The sequence below is a fragment of the Anguilla rostrata genome, chromosome 8 (genome assembly GCF_018555375.3).
Source record: "Anguilla rostrata isolate EN2019 chromosome 8, ASM1855537v3, whole genome shotgun sequence".
Taxonomy (NCBI): Eukaryota; Metazoa; Chordata; class Actinopteri; order Anguilliformes; family Anguillidae; genus Anguilla; species Anguilla rostrata.
The window spans coordinates 21664604-21684219 of NC_057940.1; positions in this window are offsets into that span (position 1 = coordinate 21664604).

Consider the following 19616-nt stretch of genomic DNA (forward strand, 5'->3'; position numbering starts at 1 on the left):
CAGAAAACAGGAGGAACTCAAAAACACAGGCAGGGCAGAACACAGGCAGGCAGAGTACAAGGGCAGGTACATATGGTCAGAAACAAACACAAGGAACCAGCACCCGAGTCAAGGGGACAAAGAACTTAAATAGACAGGGGGTGACAAGACACAAGTGAACTCAAAAAACAATCAAACCAGAAAAGGAGGGGATAAAAAGACACAGGTGGGAACAATGATAGAATAACGAGACAATAATGGAAAACAATAACACAATTAACAGGGGAACGAGCAGGACACAAAACAGAAGTGCCGCCATCTGGCGGCCCAACAAGGAAAAACAGAAACAGTAAAACAGAACCATGACAGAACTTGTCACCAGAGTGCCTTTTGCACATTCTTCCACTATAGATGGAAAGCTTCTCTATACTTCCCTGAAATTGGACCTGGAAACTTGCACATACTAGCAAAATTGTGATGTGACATATATATTGAACCTATCATGGTCCACTATGCAAAGATATACAAATTATATGAGAGTGATGGGGTAAACTTAAACCTTAGTGCACAAAAAGCTGGCTAATTAGTGACATTGTTGTGACGGATGGTGTGTTGAACATGGCATACTGTGCAGTTTTAGGATGCAATCCCGAGGTAGGAACTTCATTCCACTCAGTACCAAAGGAGCTCATTCTAAAACAAAAATGGGCGGAATTTGTTCATAAAAAATGCGTGGATGCAGGCTAACTGACAGCATAGAGGGAATCCTTGTTTTTAGCACACATTTCACAGATGACTGCTTGCAGAATCATGCAGAAGTCAATGGGTTTCAAGAAGAAATTTTGAATCCGGACACGGTGCCCAATATATATCCCAGGACCACAGCAGCAAGCCTTGCCAATTTGTATATTCATTAATTCTGGTATTCTAAATGAGGCTAATGGTGTAGAGATGCTACGAAGCCAGTTTCAGCAGTTAATTGAAAATATTTGCTGGAAAAACCATACTAAACTAATTATTATTCAATATAGAATATTTTAAAGGTTTTCAAACACATCTGGAAGGGTACTTTAATAAAAGCTGCAAATTAACCACATGCAAATTGTGTGATATAAAAATATAAAATTGTGGAGTACAGATCCAAATAAAGGAAAGAAATGTCTTTGTCCGGCGCAGTCAGGAGGGCACTGTGTGTACTGAATGTAATATTAAGGCAGGCAGCTCAGCAGTGTAGTGGGTAGCACTGCCATCTCATAGCAAGAAGGATTAAAATCCTGGCCTGGGCCTTATTGTGTAGAGTCTGCATGTTCAAAAGCCCTGCTGTCTGCTGTTTGCAAAATCTGTAGGAGGTTGCAGCCTTTACTGGGACAGACTGCTTTTGTCTGCACAAGCTAAATAGACGTGTGACATTCGCATGTAAAAAAAAAAAGAGCAGGCTTCGGCTTGAAAGTTGATTACAAGCAATGATAGTCAGCCTCCAATTTCCATAAGGGGGGTGGGGGGTATTGTGGGATTTGATGTTTGTGAAATGTATATCTGTGATAACAATGGCAGTGTCTTATGCTGCTACGGAGATCAAAGTGTGAGACTTTTCCATTTATGTACTGTATTGATCCAAAGTGCTTCTCCAACCTTCACCTTGTATGCAGTCTGCCTCCCAGGAAAAGAGGAATCCATTGCTAAAGTGGAATTCACCTCATTTTCTATGAGTGGAGAAGTGTTAAAAAGCGATGCTTCTTGTGACATAACCTAGTTTCAGCCCATTAAAACTCCTTATTTTGCCATTCTGTCTTGAGAGTATCCAGAATACCACAGTACCTTGAATAAACCAATGCAGCAATACCTACCTGATTCACTGCATGTTGACGGACGGACTACAGACTGCCTTTTCATTAAAAACAACCAAAAAAGGCAAACAAGAGTCCAAGTGAGTGAGTGTGAGAACGAGCAGATTATAGCCTGAAGTATAGACTAGCGGCTAAAATAAAAATAGAAATGTCTATTAATATGCAGATTAGGAGGGCTGTTGCAATGCTTTTAGGCCTCCAGGCTACATTATGGCATGGGCTTGAAGCAATTGAGGGCCAGAGCTGGATAGGTCCATGTACTCAGAGTGGGGGAAAGTATACTGTATATAATCTCTTGCAGAGAAATACAAATGTAGATAAACAGAAAGTTGATGGGATAGGTTAATCTGCTGCTAGGGAGTTCAAAGGTAAATGAATAGAGATTCTCTGCAACAAAAAAAAGAAAAAAGAAAAAGAACTAGCTAACCCAACAACAATATTTACAAGCGCATTCAGTCAAAGTGGCTTTCACAACATCTTTACAATGCATAGGATTCACTATCTACTGAATGAAACACAGGGACGGATAAATTGTCTTACTCTGAATTTTCAGAACAAGATAATTACCATGAATGGTTTCCAAATAATGGCCATGTAAAATAAAAAAACATGTAAAGATGTAAACCATGTAAAAAATAAAAACCATGTAAAGATGCTTTCTCAACATCTCTACAAAGCATAGAATTCACTATCTACTGAATGAAACAGTGACAGATCAATTGTCTTACTCTGAATTTTCAGAACAAGACAATTAGTGTGAATGGTTTCCAAATATTCAACCCAGTAACTTGAATCACATCCAGCCACTTGCAAATGTAGATTACACGTAAATATTAGTAATAACTTCATATTACAATGAATCTCACCAAAATTGTTGAACGCGTAGGCATAAAATAAGGAGCTTGGTTCCTAGTAATCATAATCAATCATATTCCAGAGAAAGAGAGCACAGTGACATGAACAATTTGCACATTTACGAAGAGCAGCATGCACACATTTTGCTCCAAGCAACAAGGCATTCCTGAATTAAACTGAGTCTCCAAGAAACTACTAATAACTTGCGTTGGCAAAAATATGAGACAGCAATGAGGAAACCAGCCCAGTGGTAAATAATTTTGTTCTTTCATTTGTTATCCAGCCACACTGCAGCTGAAACTACATCTAAATAATTAGTCTCAAAACTGAGCTAGTGATCAATCACTGCTTCAGAATAACTAACCAAACGCCTTCTACAATTGTGTTTAGATAAAACCAAATGGCTACTTTTTAAATTACACATTTCAAATGGAGAGAAAAGAGCTTCATATAAATGGGCCATATAGCGAGATAAACAATTACATTTTACAGGACAATTGTACAGTCATTTTATATATGAGTCATAGCAAACTTGGATTCTGTATCTGTCTCAGATGTTGGAAAATGTGGAAAAACTGAGGGACATTGTTTCAGTGCAGTGTTATCATCTCAAAGAGGCCTGCTTTGGAGAGATATTTTTTTTATTTCAGAATGAACATAATGGGCCTCATTCACGAGACATGCGTACAATCACATTTGTTTGTAAATGTGTGTAAGAACGTTTCCACAAACATTTCAGCATTCATCTTTATTTTCTAATCTATAGTTGTTCATGGCTGTTCCCTTATGCTAATCACATGAACAGGATTATGCATACAATTTACAGCATTCATCATCTCATACACCTGGAATATGCACAATAACAAAGGGCTGCACATGAATTCCATATTGGTTTTTCATAGGAATATTTTTTAAGAACAAATGTAAGAATAATTGACAAAAAGTTTTCTGAATGAGACCCAATGTATCTATATTTTATGCTTTTCAGAAAGATTATATGAGGCATGAATCGTATAGCACATCTTCAACAAAGTGATCACTCTTTTCATAAGAACTTTGCTAAGTAATTTGGATACAAGTTTAGGTATAGATACTCACAAGCTACAATGGACTTCTTCCTAACTCAGAATACTTCTTATGAATGGGCAGCCTTATTTAAAAATTTGAAAACTTCTGCGCAGATGGCAAATAATATACAAATAAGTACACTAAAACACCTAGCATACAGACCAAAATGGCAGCATGAAGAAATCATATCTAAATACCTATTCAAATATAAATCAGAAAGAAGGGATCCATGGCTGAGAATGAGCTGGTTTCTAGTGTGGAGCCTTATAAAGGAACAATAAGCTCATAGCCAGCACTGAAAAGCTCACGTCCTGGCTGCTGGGTCGCTCATTCTACACAGCTTTAGCACATGGGTGGGCCCTACAGTCTGGGATTGAACCCTGACCAACCCTGCCAGTGCTGATTGTGGCAAGTAGCCCCACATAGTGACACAGAATTGCTAGTAGTGTCACCTAGGGGTAAGGGTGAGTTCAGCCAGCCGGGATCCACACCTCATCACTCTCTAACACCCCCCGCTGGTGGATTGGGTGTCCATAGCCTGCTTGGTAAAACAGCACATGAAGTGTCTTCCTATGACTCCTGTGTCGCTCACTGCTGCCCACAAGCTTGTGGGCAGTGGTGTGAAAAAAGCAGCTCTGGTGACATCATGTGATTCGGAGGCGAATGTGTGCTCTGCAGCATGACCATGGTTGTAAATATCTGGGCATTCCATGTGGAGGTAGGAGCATTAAAACAAACAAAAAAAAACAAAAAAAATGGCAATAGCAGGATTATGCAGGATTATGCAGAGATAGACTGCTATTGACAACACATGGAGGAAGATTCAGAGAAATGGATTAACTGTAGACTGAGAAAAACTGGCAACCTGCTGGATGTGTTAAAGAGGTACAATGGTTGGGAGGTCAGTCCAGGGGTAGGCAAAGTTGGAACAACACCAGTCCCTGGAGTGGAGTAGGTGGTGAGAAATCTATGGAGTTTTCTTGTATTTTGCATTAACTGGTTTATGGGTGTTGCATGTTCTGAAAGAAGATAAGTGCCCTGTCAATCATAACTCCTTGGCAGTATTCCAGAGAGACAAAATAGTGTTCCCTTTGGAGTCGGCGAGGCATAGAACTGATGAAGTGATGAATAATCTTGATGCATAATGTATAATTCAAAAGCTGTCATCCAATCAGGATTGGGATGGGAACACATGAGAGATCTGGGGGACCCCTAATACATAATTTACAGGAATACTATTAAATGACCAAAAATCGAACTTTGCAGAACTCCTCAGATGAAAATAAAAGTGTCAGAGATGGAAACTGAACAAAGAACCAAGTATGAGCAATCTGCCATGCAGTAGAACTAATACAGGGTATTAACTGACATGAAAATCCTCACAGAGATATATAGGAGGCATGGTGGTCCCCTGGATCAGAAACTGTGTACATATGAAAGACAATACTGTAACTGCTAATAATAGTAAGGCTGCATATGCAGTATGAAGATATTGGTAACAGAGAGGATTTCTGGCTCTATAGAGTGACCAGCCTGGACTCCGAGTGGAACCATTCTTTAAAAAAATATGATAAGTGTGTGTGTGTGTGTGTGTTTCTACAGAAAGGTTTGTCCCAAGCTGGTCTGAGGATTGTAGGGAAGAAATCCAGAGAGAAAAGAGATAAAGAGAAGGGAGATGTGGAGAGCTTTTTGGACTTGCAGATGTCCCATACTGGCACAGAGAGTGCAGGTACATGTAAGGAGTCTGGCGAATGCTCTAAATGTTGAGTGGCAATTGTCAGAGGTTTGCCATCATCCAAAGCTTTTTCCAAGGTTGGAGGCAGGTTCCTAAGTTCACCAGGTACGTAAACTTAGTGTACTGTGAGCTTGAGCAGTTTGACACGCTGATGTCAGATAAGAAGCTTTTGACTTCTGCAGCAAACATGTGCAGATGTTCTTTGCTGTTAAACCAAATGACCTCTTTTGAGGAATGATGTATTTTAAACAAGGTGGCAATTCCAGCCATTGACTGAGGGGCACCAGGTCATTTAGCGCATGTGACCCAAAATTATTAAAATTTACATTATAATCTACATCCCTGTGGGGTCATTGTAGGCATCAGATTGTCACAATTAATTATACAATAAGTGATTGATTGTGACTCTCATAAAAGCAGTTAATTAATGCAAATGGCTATACTGGTTGAGAGGAAGGAATGTGACATGGACTGAATGTCAAACACAAAAAAGGTTCAGGTGGAACAGTACTCTCCTGGTACACTGCTTTCTGATGGAGTCAATTTACTTTGCACAGTTTACCACAAACTCATACAGACACACACATAATAAACAATAGACCAGCACTTGAAGACAAAAAAAATCAGTGACGGTCTGAAATAATAATAAAAAAGTGAAAAAAAGGAAAAAGAATTGAGCAGTGGACAGATGTCAACTGAGATTTGACAGATGTATTTCTGAGCACAAACATTCTCTTGAAAAGGTTTATAATCCTAAAGTATGTGCATGTTTAAATAGGCATGTAAGAAATGGCAAGGATTTTCCCTGAAAACAACTTCAGCAGAAGTACATGCTCCAGACTGCTGACTCACAGAAAGAAACGATGGTCACAGATGAGTCTACAGATGGCACAGACAATTATGTTTTGCACTTTTATTTGTTCTGCAAGGAAAATCAGTTACATTCATTTTCAAAATGATTCTTGTACCACTTGCGAAGCTCTGGGACAACATTTTAAAATTGTTAAAATGTTGTACAGACCAAACCAGCTAATGCAAAAAGATGCATCCTTTCCTATTGACAGGTTTACACTAAGCACCACCAAATAATGACAAAGAACAAATGACCATAATTAAACGTAATTGCAATGTTTGAATCTTACTTTTTTGGCCTTTCATTTGATATAGATTATTGGGGAGGGACTCTATCTTTAACATAATGCTGGCTTTCTCGAACCAAGAAGACTGCAGGTTTTTGAGTAGAAACTGTTCTCAGAAACTGTACTTACCCTTTCCTGAAATTAGCATGGAAAATCCAGGTTCAGTAAGTAAAAGTCCTCCCCTGTATTTTGTTCCAATCATCCGTATTTGAGCATTAGCACAATTCTTCACCATGCACAACCCAAGTTGGTGCTATACATTGGTGGGTGAGGCATCCATGAAGATTTGTGTTCATGTTTATATACATGTAAATAATTATTTAAATGTTCATTTAAATAATATATATATATATATATATATATATATATATATATATATATTTAAATGTTTTTGATTTTTCATGTCAAATATGCTGCAAATCTTTAAGATAGTTCTATATACTGTAGCTTTTTGCAGATACTGTTTAACAAACTACTTAATAATTCGTTCTATAACACACACACACACAAACACACACACACAATAATTTATTGCTATACTTGTGAGGACTTCCCATTGACTACATTCATTCCATAACCTCTAACCCCAACCCTAACCCTAACCCTAACCTTAACCCCAACCACTACATGCCTAACCTTAACACTAACCTTAACCTAATTGTAAATCTTAACCTAAACCTAAAGTCCTAACCCTAAACCAGCCTATTGAACTTATGGGGACCAGCAAAAGGTCCCAATCTTGCGTAATTTTCCTCATCTTTCTATCCTTGTGGGGACATTTGGTTCTCACAAAGATAGTAATACATTTCCACACACACACAGACACACACGCACACAAACCCACTGCACAGGGTATAACTGATAAGTAAAACTGATTAACTGATAAAACTTTGATAAATTCGTATTTCATTATATATCTATTGCCTAAATTTAATTATACTTTATAATATGCATGACTTTTGAAATGAAAAATTGTTGGGTGATCATGTCTACAAGTGCAATCACACTTCGTTTGAATAAAGTAATTGTTTTATTTACACCCATTCCTCAGAGGGGAGATAGCTCTGCTTCAGTGACATTACTCATTTACATGTAGAAAAAGACACTCTGGTTTTGTGAAAAATGCATTGTGCTCAAAGGCACCACACAGCTGAAAAATTAATTAAGGATATACCATTTTGGTTTAATCAACCCAACACAAACAGCATGTGCACATGATTAAACTACACGAGGAATTCACACAGCGAACCTAGTGCAAAGATGTTACGAAAGAGCTGGGATTAATGAGAAAGATCTTGGGAAAGACACAAAGACACAAATCTGAATATATCTGCAAAAATGTAAAATCATGAAATGAAATTGTAAAATAAAAAAGCATAAATCATGTGTGATGTGACATTAATGGGTAAACCCACAGTAATTATACTGACATAATGGCACCTGCACCCACCCTCACTCATTCACAAAACAATGTAGACCCAAACAGTGTGAGCTGCAGCTATACTGAAAAATAAAGCTCTTTAGATTTGATATATGAAAGTATGATACACAAACACAGCTCTACATTTTATTCAACAGCCCATTTGAAGGTCATGTTTTATGTGAGAGTGATAATATTAAAACACTTTAAAAAAATTACTGGCAAATAACCCATACGTAAACTGATTCTTGCCCAATAAAACAATCTGACCAGAAATTAGTATGGTTATCTGGTAGCTAACTAATAACCAGGCCTGGTAGAGAATTCCTTTCTGGCTGACTTTCATTTTAAAACATATTTTTCAGTGTTTTCAGCTTTTAATGGACAGCACAGCATAGAGCGACATGAAGAATGGGAATAAGAATGAGAGAGAGGCATGCGGCAATGGTCATGTGGGTGTATCTGAATCGTCAATGCCATGGCTCACAATGAGCTCTATAGGCTATGAAACCAAGAAGACCCTGGTACAGTTATTCTAATGCAGACAATTTAAAATTTACTTGCAGTTGATTGCTGAACCTATAAAACTCATCCATTATGGAGCTGAGTGATTAGTTTGTTGACGGTTAGTCCTCACTGTTCAAGTCGATGTGCGCCATCTATGCAAATGACTTGTGAAAACAGAATGAACCTACAGGGTTGCATGAAAAGGCTTGGGATAGCACTGCATTTTTTTCTGTGCCAAATGGCTTATGTAGATTTTCTAATTAATCAAGGACACTTTTTAGATGTGATGACTGTTTAACTTACTGTAATGTACAAATTACTGCAGCTTGTCTCATTCAAGTCACCAAAGACAAAATAAAGCACAGTCTTGGAGTCCCTTCTTAATATTAGTGGCTGGCTGCAAAGCCTAATAAAAGTCCCTGAAACAAGACAATGTGGAAAAATATCCTCCTGTACAAGACAATGTGAAAAGTAGAAGGTGCAATGGTCAGAGGCACTGAGATCTAATACCAAAGTTCAGCCAAACCAAATCCATTTCCCCCTTCTATTCAAAACTCAAGTTGCAGTTGTAACCTTTACTGCACATCTTCATACACAATAGATCACTTTTGCATTTCTGAGATACATTCAAAGCCAGTGTATAATAGAATGTACACATTCAGATGATATTCAATTATACTGCAGTAATACTCACATTACAGTGCTAATCTGTTTTATAATGTCCACGTATTAACGAGATTAAGCTAGAGAAACACGAACCTCCAGAATATGGTTCTCACTCGGAGACCTATAGCTGTCAACGAATGTCAAAATCAACTCAGTCAGACGTACCTTTTATGAAGTTTTAATCAGGAACGGAAGCAATAGAACTGCAGCAGATCAACAGAAGTAGCATGCGTACATGATAGAAACCATTGGTGAGTTCATGAATTATATTTGGCATGTTAAATGTCAGTCAGCTTCTTCCTCTTTCTTGTCCATATAGTATGGATGAGATAGAGGAAATTTCTATAGCATGGTGAAAACAGCAAATGTACAACATCAGGGAAACTTTGAAACTGAAGGAAGCAACCTTGACTCATTCCCTTCACATCAATGTTTTAACGTCTCACAGTGATTCCAAGGATGTAAGACCAGATTGTATAATAACACATCAGTTTTGTATTGAGTATGCAAGTTACATAGCTGGTCTTTATTTCCAGTATGTACTATGTCTGTGACACAGCATGCTGTTTGTTCTTAACCCTCACATTTGGTAGATAAAATTGACTAAAATACTTAACATCTATTCCCACTTCATGTAGATTATTGCCAAGATGGATGGCTAAATGCAGCAATGAAAAACCACGCACTTACAAATGTTTTTTTTTAATCCACCTCAAAGCATAATTACACAAATGTTCTCTTTTATCAAAGGTGAATCTGTCTGTGACTATTTGCCTAAATTGCTTATTTTAATAGTTCCAGTGAAACAGGAATCGGTCCATTGCCACCAACTGTTTCCTACAAAAACTCTCAATCTCAATCACTGAGAAATATCAGAAATATTTTTGAATATTCATAGTTCTTTAATCATTAAAATTTTAATGATGTATCAACAGCTACATTATTCACACATTAAAAACACATTGTTGATTGTTAAATCAACATGATTAACAATGAATTTGACAATGGATAAATTGAATAAAGATTCTTTCATGAATTTCCTCTCTGGCAATCAATGAAGTATATTCTATTCTAATCTAAATATTATCTTCCTTGCTGAGAGTTTAATATTAACATGATATGAAGAAGGAGGCCACGATTTTCAGACAAGCTACAATAGGCACTGCAGTGTGTTATACAAACCGCCAAGTCAATCCAGCCTTTCTGTGCTATGTGATAATAACATATTTGCTAGCATTTGTCATTGTTGACCATCCGTCAGCAATGTATACCTTAATTACGTGTAATAGAGTCATTAAATTTAATTAAGCATATATAACTCAATCAAATTTGAAAGTGCGATAAAGATATCTGTAAATGCCACATCCCACGAGGAAAGGAGAGGGCAGACTGGGTGGCAGTATGCACAGGATCTCCAGAGTATGAAAGACCAGGAGCTCCCTGCACAAATCTTTGTATTTTTTAAATGTTTTTTCACCAGGAAAGTGTTGACAGGTTTATGAGGTCCCCTCAGGAGAGCGTAAGGATCTCAGGAGCTTGTGGTTCTCATTTTCTCAGCTTCACTACGCTGTGCTCGCTCTGTCTGAAGACCGCATTCTCTGTGACAGAGGGACCCAGCAAGAGTATACCAGCAAGAATATTTCCGCCACTAAGTGAGGAGACAGTTCAGCACACGTCTCAACCTCCTCCTCCCCCCCCCCCAGGATTTTTGATGCATTCCTGTCATTCCTAGCTGCCCCGCCACCGCGGTGCATTTGCATAATTTAAAATGAAACGTGTTGTTGCTAAGAAATGGAGGGTTTCTGCGCTCGCACGACTCCGACTGGTAACGCAGACTCCTTTGTGTCAGTCTGCCAGAGCCGTCAACTTTCTGTGACCTACTGTAAGGGTGCCAAATGCGACCAGCTTCTGGAATTCACAGCACAATATGCGTGTTGTATTTCATAGTACTAACACGAGTGCTTAAGCACGATGAGAGGCAGCACATTAATTAGGATGGTGACAGCAGAGAGTAGTGACAGCCATTATGGCTTTTCACGCTGCCCAGTCAGTATGTGGTTAAGCAGTGCTTTAGTCAAAGAGCTTGGCTTGAAATCAAAAACAGTTTGTACATTTCTATCTCCATTTATCACATACAAACTGAGTCATATGCAGAGGATTGGACCCTTTTTATTGACCCTGCATTACAGCCTCTGTCCCGTGGGTTGTAACTTCTGATTAACAATCTTTAGAAGGAAGCGTGAGCATGAGTTGTGGAAGGCGCTATAGCAAAGGTTGTTATTAGCCTGTGATTTGTCTGTAAGAATAAAATTAACCTCTTGACACTAAAAAGGCAAATTACTGATTATCTATTTCACAAATGTGTCCCAGACAACAAACGAGTTAATTATCCTTGAGACTGGTTTAAAAAAGTATAAATGGCAAAGATAAAAGGTTCAATTTTCAGTTTCTTTTTTCCACAATTAGGTTGCAGTGGAAATTGATAATGAAACTGAAGCCATAAACATGATTTACAGCACACTGGTGACCATTGAATGTAATGTATACATTTCTAACATTCATTAAAACATGGTGTTCTTTGCACTGCTGTGTATTTCACAGATAACAAATACCTGAAGACATTGCATTGGCAAGCAAAGCAGACTTGTATATCTTGTTTGTATCCCATGCCCATTCAAGCGCTGCAGACACTTATTGGTTCTGTCATTGGTAATTACAGAGGTTCGGTGGAAGCATGGCTGATCACAGGTGAGGCAATAGCATTAGCACGGGTAGCATTATAGCTACAATCACAAATTGGACAGTGAATGAGGAAACATGGGTGTGAGCTGTATATATGTGGCACAGAAAAGCCATGTCAGGACTGTGCCGCCTCCCGTTGTCTCTTCACGTGTGCACAACATCTATCATCTGGAGTTTAAGCAATGTAACTTAATGTACAGCTCTCCACTGCATCTAAATAATATCAATAACATTTATAGGTGGGCCAGTTGTCTGCTGAGTTAATACATGAACTTTCCTAAATGCTGAGAGGATGGCTTGTTATCCACATGACATTTCTTATTTGTCTTTGCATTAAATGGCCGAGAAACTACTGATGTTTATCAAAATAAAGATTCTCAGTTACTATCCTTTACTATGTGCTCATTGGGAAATAATTTGAGGTTCATGATGGCTAGTCATCACTGGCAATAGTCAATAAATTCTAAAACATTACTGATATTTTAATAGCTTACAGTTAAAAGATTACACCATGCTGCGACCTTCCTGGCACTGACTGATGAAGTATGTCCTCCCCCAGTGCTCTCTGACGATTTATATTTTCTCAAAGCAAGTACTAATAAATGACACTGAAATATGGTAGAAAATAATTCATCCACATACAGTATATAAATAACAATTCAGCCTTATCAGTCCAGTACATTATGTCTGTTTTTCTACAGTGGAATTTTGTACCTGTAAAATATTACCATATACAGGACTCAGGAGTCTGCACTTCACAAGCTGGCTTAAACATGGAACACACTTTCAGTTCCAATTAGAGTTGATAGATATGTAAATTACTATTATATAAAAAATAATAAGGAGAGCAGTCCTAGCTGCACTTTAAAGCAGGAGTACACCCTGTTCCTGCAGGAGAGGATAACAGCATATGGGTAATGCACAAGCCCGGATACAGAATAAAGCACCTGCACAGGTGGGCATTGCTGTTTAATCATAAAACACCCTCAGCAACATGTAATTGGATTCAACTTTTGATTTGCTTGCTGTGATCAGAATTGAATGTAGGGAAGATTAGGGAGAAGAGGTAGTAGACATACAAAATACATTATTCAAATACTTAATTAGGCTAATTTCTACTGAAGATTGATCACTTTACAAAAATACATGCAAAAAACTAGTAAATTCCAAGCCCTCAATATGCTAAAATACAGAACAAGTGTGCTGTCTACAAATGACCCAAAAAAGTGTTGCATGTTCTTTGTTAATTGGGATGAGACCTCCTAAGCACTCAATGTGTTTGTCAGGTGGCGATCTTTGCTGGCAAGGGTGTTGTAAACCCTAAATGTTTGCGTTCAAAACTCTGTTTAATTACAGTGCTGTGAAAAAGTGTCCCATTCCCGATTTCCTCTATTTCCTCTACTTTTTTTCATGAAATAAATGAAATAATAAAGTTTTGGGTTCATGCAGGGTCCCTTTGTTTAATATTACATTTTGTCTAAAGATCTGAAACCATTCAGCATGACAAATATGCAATAAAAGAGGAAATCATGTGTAAATCAGCAACAGTTGATTTCAGTAATTATAGGTTATAATTAGGGGTGGGACATTTTACAATTACAGTTTTTTTCCTTGTGTATAGTCTATATAATTAGGCCATGTCTGCTTCGACCCATTACTATGGCAATTATCTGAAAAATAAGATTTGAGAATCTACAGTCCCACCCCTAGTTATGATAATGGGTCTAACAAATTTATTTTGCTTTAATACAGTACCTGCACCAACAGCTGATATCATGTTCAAATGACAGAGATGGAGGAGGCCAAAACACAGAAGATTAATTTTAGGTTGGAGCTGGGTGACTGCAGTACATCTTCTGGTAATTCATAAATCATCAGTTGACAGTACTCTTGTGTAGTCCTTAGTTAAACAGATATGATGTCAAATTTACCAATCATTACTATTTCCAAAATCATGGAAAGTTTTGGAATAGGACCCAACAGCAATATAAACTGTCATTCAGAATCATTTCTACCTGAAATAATAAACAATTTATTGAACCCACTTCAACCACAGCCACTTCAAACCAGAAGACCACGCTCCATTTTCTGATAGTGCTCACGGGGTATTGCACCTTTTTTGTGTAAAAAAATCCCAGTGGCACCGAACAGTCATTTCACTGCATAGCAGATACCATTACCTGAGTGAATTACAACACAATATTAAACTGATCGTTCGTTATTCAGATTAATATTTCACTGAAACAACTAAGCTTTGTAGCTAGCCTGAGGGTACAATTACAATATCACCTGGGGATTTGAACCCGCAACCCATCTCCCTAAACTGAACTTCCACTCACTGCTGCTGTGATCTAGTAGCAATTTCTCTGGTACATTTTGTGTGTGATTGCTCTATAAGTCTCAGCTGGAGGGCTAAATAGCTGCCTATTTCCATTTCATTTTGTGGAGGCTATTCGTTGTCCCATTTATCAGATTGAAGGAAACACTCATCTCTCTCTTCCTCACACCGTAAAATATGAGCGTCTGATCTCCCTGGAAGCTGCCTTGCAGGTCCTCCAGTCCCTGACTTGGGAAGGGATTCAAAAGATGGGTCTTGGTGTCCTCGTGCGACTCGTTATAATCATCCCCATTTTGTCCGGAATTTATGATGTCAGATTTCTGCAACATGTCGGTTGCCAGGAAGTTCACTGAATGAGGCATTATTCGAAAAGAAACAGAATCAAAGGAGGGGCTAAAAAAACCCCAGTGGGCTCAGATTCTGTTCCTAATTTGTAGATTTCATTAGCAGTACTAGTGCCTTACACAGGCAGACTCGTAAGGTCGCAGTGCAGTTAGAGCCATTTGGAATTAAATGTTAGACGCAGGGAAAAGAAGTCCTCCTACTGACTATGCTTAATGGAGTGGAAAGTATGAGGGTTTCTCTTTAGGAAAGCTAATTCAGCAATGCAGAGCTTCAGCATTAGCACATCAATAGCACAAGCAGCAAAGAAAACTTCAATATATTATACACTGGCATGATGACAGGCCCAAGAGCTAAAAAAATTGGGTAGAAATCAGTCGGCGGTTTGTGTAGTACCACTTAAAACCAGATTGTTACACAAAGTTTTACAACTGACATGTTCCACTTCCGCAAGGAATAAAAAAAAATAGCTCATTATTGTTATTATGGGATGGTGGGATGCACAGAACAAGACTAATTCTTATTACAACTATAAAAACACTCTGAGATCTAACAGTATTCCAGAGTACAAATCAAAATGTATGCAACATGCTTTATAGTTGATCACACATATAGGACATCCATTTCAGTGAATCCATGCCATCTGTGTTTATGAGCTCTCAACTTCTTCTATGCCTTAAAAAAAATCAAGCAATCAGTCACTGTCATCATAAAAAAAATAATAATTTCATGCTTAATTTTGAAATGTGTCAAGTGCCATTGAAAAATCACCCTGCACATTCAAAACTCTAGAACTATGACACATATGCAGAGGTGGAAAGTCCTGCCATGTGTTTCTTTCACCCATGAATTCTGATTTCACTAATTAGTTCTACCGCCTAGCTGAAGAATTGTGCTAATCAGCAAATCCAAGGAATTACTTGTACTGCACTGGGAATGACGTTTACTGTACTTTCTGAACCTGGATTTTCTACCTCTAAATCTGCATGTAATTAAGAGCATGTAGCAGAGTGTCCATCACCATGCATTGTTTCCACCGCAGAGGACTATACTTCCCAATGCTGTTTAGTCAATTAATCTGACTGATTGTATGATTCACTTGAAAAATTATTCTTTCATGTACTGTATGATTGACTATGATATGTTAAGAAAACTCGAAAAGCCACACAAACACAAGGCACAACAAGTTGTATTGTCAAGCAATTCTGAAATTACATTAACGTGCCAGCATAACAAAAGCTTTCAAAAGTTTTTCGTGCTTTCAGTACATATACGACATATACAACGTATTTACTTATTCAAATGCTCTGCTCTGCTAAATTAAGTTCCAATGATAAAGTATCCAAGAAATAATCCATGCAATATTTTGGCAGTGGGTATTACCTGACATGCAGCTGTATGAATTTCCCAGTGGGCAGCTCTACAAATTATACAGTCAGTGCTGGACGCTCTGCCTAGCTGAAGCTTTATCTGCTAGAAAAAGCATCATAATTATGTTTAATTAGTTTTATTAAATAAGCAGAATCGGCCACTGACGTAAACACTCTGCAGTCGTTTAGGGCCACAACCATCAGCAACAGAAACAAAGTTTCAAGTTTCAAGTATGGAAGCAATTCCATCTTTGTTTTTTTGATGGACCGCTATAAGCAAATAAGTGAGTTCATTTATTCAGCTGTCAAATGTGAGGTGTGATTTATGTTGGAGCACTTTGGTGCCACAAATCAACATTTTTGTTTAGGGAAACCAAAACCCTAGGGCTGGCTCTGAAAATAAGACAAGACGGTTATTATTATTGCCTAAATGTTTGAAAAAGGTACAGTACATTAAAATGGTTTTTTTCCCCTCACATTCTATTCTTACTGGAAATAAATGCCTGTCTGTTGTTTCTTTGAGCATTTAGCAAATATGCACACTTTTTTGAAAGGAGAGTGGCCAGTCCCTCCTACCTTTACAACTCTTCACACTACCCAGACAGAGAAGAAGCAGAGTGCCACAGCCAGAGATGGGATTGGGCGCGGGGTGGGGGAGGGTTTCAGTACGTGATTTTAGAGTTATCGTCCTCCGGACTGTTCCGCACGTCTTGATGAATATGTATACTGTCTGAGCTTGTGAGATTCCTTGTAGAGGCCTGTGATGGATATTCCTGCAGGTACTGTATGCCAACAAAAAGAACTGATCCAGGTTCAAGTTGCATTGACCCAAAATTGATTTCTATTTTACTACAATATCTGTAGGAATACTATTCATAGGAATGTACTACGTTTCCAATCTGTTCATGGTGATCAACTGTTTTAATGTATCTACCTGCATTCAAGTACAGCCTAACCAATGTGGTCAAAAATTCAGAAGGCATGCAAAATCTACTGAGGTGGTCAATCAGATTAGTGTTGTTCCATTCTTCTTTTATGTGCATGTTTTTAAGGTCTTAGTGAGTATGCTTTCATTCAAAAGTGAAAATGCATTTGAAATTTTAATTTGTGTTTTCAAGACCAAATAATACAAAGCATGTTCCAAAGCACACCAGAGGATCCTACTGAGAAAATTATGTCAATAGGGTGATAAACTGGCTTTTCTCTGAACCATTTTTTAAATCTGGAGTGTGTCCAAGGCTGCCATTGAATTGATTGATTGGCTGACCAATAAAAATAATTGCTTCCTTAAAGTAAAGGGCATTTCATCCAATAAATTAGTCTTGCATCATATCCATAACTCTCAGGGGATGTCACATATTTTAGACAAGTGACTCATAGGGTAGGTAACCTTCCACCCACAGCACACAAACAAGTGTGCTGTTCATTAGTGGAGTTGTCAAAAGAGAGTTTTGGCTCAGGCTGTTGCTGGTACACTTTCACATTTGGGTAAATATGAAAACTTTTGAGAATATTTGTGCTATATTTCCTCAATGTATGGAAGACAGTTTTCCATTGACACAATTGCTTTGGAAACCCGACTGCTTTCAGCCCATGGCTTGTCATCCATTAAACAGTATTTGTATAACACCTGGAATATAAATGATTAGTAACAAAGATGGTATAATACAGCAGTGTTTCTATTGTAGAAAGGAAGATGCAATTAAGACCATGAAACGTCATACAGTGAACTCCATAATGTTTGGGACAAAGACATATGTTTTTTTTTTTATTTGGCTCTGTGCCCCACAATTTTAGACTTGTAAACAAACAAAGTGCAGCATCTCAGCTTTTATTTAAGAGTGTTTTAATATATTTTGTTTTCACCATGCTGAAATTACAGGACTTTTTATACACCCCCCCCCCCCCCATTTCAGGGCAGCATAATGTTTGGGGAAAATGGCTTCACAGATGTTTCTGATTAGACAAGTGTGTTCAATAACTTGCTTTGTGCAGTAAGAAGGCTTTCAGTATCTAATCTTGATTCTAGTCTTTTGATTGCCTTTGTAGTCTGGCATTTGTCAACAAGAACAACAGAGTTGCGCAAATGAAAGTCAAGGATTATGCAGCTGAGAAATAAGAAAAAAGAAGAAAGATGAAAGAGAGTACTGGTGAGCTCAGTAATTGCAAAGGGCCTGGTAGGCCAAGGAAGACCTTTACGGATTCCCAAGATAACAAAGAAAAAACCCCAAACATCTAACAGATCAAAAACACTCTTCAAGAGGCAGGTGTGGATGTGTCAGTGACAACTGACTGCACAACACTTCATGAACAGAACCACAGAGGCTACTAAGAAGTGCCTAAAAGAGCCTGCAGGGTTCTGGAAAAAGGTCTTGTGAAGATTCACTTGCATCATGGCAAGAGCAAAGTGTAGAGGCCCAAAGGAACTGCCCAACATCCAAGGCAGCCCCCTCCTCTGTGAAACACGATGGTGTTTGCAAAGTGCCGAGGCTGAGCCATATTGAATAAATTGCAGGTTCAAGCCCAAGCTAAGCCATTAGTCTATCAACTAATTACATTACATTGCATTCAAGTAGCAGATGTACTTATCTAGGGGGACTTACAATTACATATAATATAGGTGCTTCCATCTGAGTTATTTTGTTCAGAAGTGCAAATAATACGCCAAGACCCAAGGGCATAACCTTGGGTTGAACTTTGGCGGGGTTGAGATGAACACCCCACAAGGAGTCTGACGGTATGCCCTCCCATGAGAAGATTTTTTTCAGAAAGGTTATTAAATTACTTTCTACTGAGTTTTAAGGCCTTTTCCTTTCTTAATCCTCTCTTCCTCCTTCCTGAAAGAGAACCCAGTTTGCTTCTGTTTTCCTGTAAATGTGTTTTGGTTATGTACAGTATGTGGACTCAATCTGTTTGTTACTTGAGGATAAACCAACATTTATCAACTTATTATTGTATTTGCAATAATCTAAATATATATTTAAAAGCCACAATAAGTCCAGCTGGCATTGGCTTACTAAGCCCCATGGGAACTGGCATAATAAGGACCACAGAACAGAATGGGCATTTGAGAAGCGTGGTGCATAAAATGAAAGAAGTAAAAGGCACTTTTACAACATTAAGTTTATAATATTAAAGGATGAATCATTTTCAATTGGGTTTTTATTACACTTTGTCTTCAGGCAGCATTATTAGGAGTTTAGTAGTGTCATTAGTGAGCGTAGAACTACTAAGTGATTACCAGACAGCAAATCAGGACAATCCCTTTATTGTGGTATACATGTTTGTATCAGCATTCATTTGATATTCATAGCACGGATTTGCACCATGCTTCAGAACCTAAATCTATTTTAAATTTATTTTACACTTTTTCACCTATTCCTTTGGAATAGCAAACAGTAGGGCAATGATAGGATCTCTGAACAGGGCAAAGTTAAGCAGTCTTGTCCCCCTTGGCAGGACCGGCAGTATAGAATCATAACAAATGGCGGGAAAAGCCTAATCTCCACCATTTTAGAACAATTTTAGTTTAAGTCTTATCATTTTTCTCTTGGTGTTTTGTGATTCCAGAAAAAGCCATTGCATTTCATTGCAGTGAGACATTGGAG